The following is a 2,300-nucleotide window of genomic DNA, read 5'->3' on the forward strand; positions in this document are numbered from 1 at the left end:
TAATTACCGATGTCGGGCCGATATACATACCGACGTCGGGCCAACCTTGCGCCGTGTTGCACTCCCGGTCTCGGGCCGATGTAATTACCGATGTCGGGCCGATATTGAAATAAATATCGGACCGATTTGAAATGTTTGCTGGGTGACTACCTCAAACCTCTCACCAGACCATCAAGAACCTCCCATACAAAAGCATTCCATAATATTCCAACCACACTGATTATCATAAGTTTTCCTTCTTTCCCAGAACAATCATCCACTGGAATGCTCTACCTCCTGATATTGTCACCCTCCTTGGACCCGAGTTCAGCCTGCTGTTAGCCGGGTTGAACATATCTCCCCATTTTAATACCTGATCTGTTTTAAACCTGTTTATAAGAAATAACACACGTCTTTCTCTCTTTAATACCTTTTTATTTTAGTCTTACTAACATTCTTGTCAGTTGACGCGCGATAGGTCTATGTCCCCAGAAGGGGTTTGACCTTACTGGAAGATAGATAGATGGATAGTTTGTTTTATTTTTGCATACATGTCAAGCAATTTACAATTCAATGCAATCAAGGCAATAAATAACGTATAGATTGCATTATTATCATATTCAGAAACATGCATTACATGAATGGTGCCATTTATCACAGATCCAAATAAGATTACGACATGATGTATACACAGGATAACCCGTAAAGCTTAGACATGTAAACATGAAAAAGCTTATTTCCAACGGGGTCCCTGGATTTAGTCGAACAGATCTTATAAGTGACTATAAATATATTGTTTTTTTCAGTTTTAATATAGAATCGACATGATCCTACACATGATTTCTTCTACAAATTTAGTGAATCTTTCAAAAGTTGACATGATAATACACTGACACAAATAAATAACATAAAAAATAATGAATTACATAAAATAAAACAAATCTAAAAGTAAAAATACATGGAATTCTCGTCTACCTTCATATCATTTAATAGATGTGTCTTAACAAGTTTCTTAAAAGTAAATTTCGATTCGATGGACTTTATATTATCGGGTAATGCATTCCAATCCGTAATACCATTGTTGTAAAATGAAGAACTAGTAAAGCCATCAACTTGAGGTACATAAAAATTAAATCGGGATCTATTCCCATACTGATGGACATCTGTACATTTGACAAAATTGTCTTTCATATAGCTTGGACATTTATTGTAGAAAAATCTTATGGATATGGTATAGCCGAAGTTGCTTGCATCTTTGCTCAACGTTCAATAAACCAAGTTCTTCAAAATGCGATACAACAAGTGATGTCCTATGTTCATACAACAAGTGATGTCCTATGTTCTATAATGGGAATTGTTAATAAAACGAACCATTTTATTTTGGACTATTTGTAACTTGTGCTTAAGCTGTTTCGTGAGTCCGCAATACCACGAAGAGGATACATAATCTAAATGACATTGTATTAAAGAATTACATAAGTTTTTTCTAAGACTTTTATTTTTAAAAATCACGTTTTCTATATATAATATTTTATGCACACATAAAAGATTTTATGTCATTGTACGATTTCTTAATTGTTGAACATTATATTGGTTCAAGCCGTATATTAAATTACTTGTGTATAACCTCAGTGTGGGGTCACATGGGCTCTTTTGACGAATCAAATTCAGTGTTGGCCATAGTGACCCTTTGGATCCTTCTGGACTAATGTGGCATCCAATATGGTCGAAATTAACAATTACGCTCTTAAGCGATACTTTCAAGGATTAATTTTAATATGATATGATGCCGTTTCATTCCGTTTATGTGAAGGATTATCTCTCGTTGTACGAAGATTTACACCAATGGTGTTATCCCGTGTGATACTAAGTTTAAAGGGCAGTTGAACGAGTAAACATGCTTATCAGTGCCGTGTGCAGAAAACTTTGCGACGTATACGCAGTCTACCGTGGCAGGTTTCCAAGATGGCGGCGCTCACAGCGTAATTAGCGCATTTCGCCAGTCACTTTTTTTTACGCCGGTCAGCTACACAGTTGTCGCTGCCCTGTATCAGTCATACTGATTCAGTTCAGATAAGTATTCAAATATCTTGTTAACATTTGTGCCTGACTAAGTTCTGGCTGTTTAAATTATTATTTTTTCTGCCTTTTTAAGAATAATGATCAATTCGGGTCAGCTCTATATATCTTGTATATTTATTATTGTCTTATTGAATTTTAAGTTCAGCCTGGGCTTATACTTTATGAATATTTACGACACATTTGTATTATCAGTTTAGCTGGGTTTCCCACTGTCACATTAACAGATGTCATCACGTTTT

The sequence above is a fragment of the Dreissena polymorpha genome, chromosome 1 (assembly GCF_020536995.1).
Source record: "Dreissena polymorpha isolate Duluth1 chromosome 1, UMN_Dpol_1.0, whole genome shotgun sequence".
In the NCBI taxonomy this organism is placed as follows: Eukaryota; Metazoa; Mollusca; class Bivalvia; order Myida; family Dreissenidae; genus Dreissena; species Dreissena polymorpha.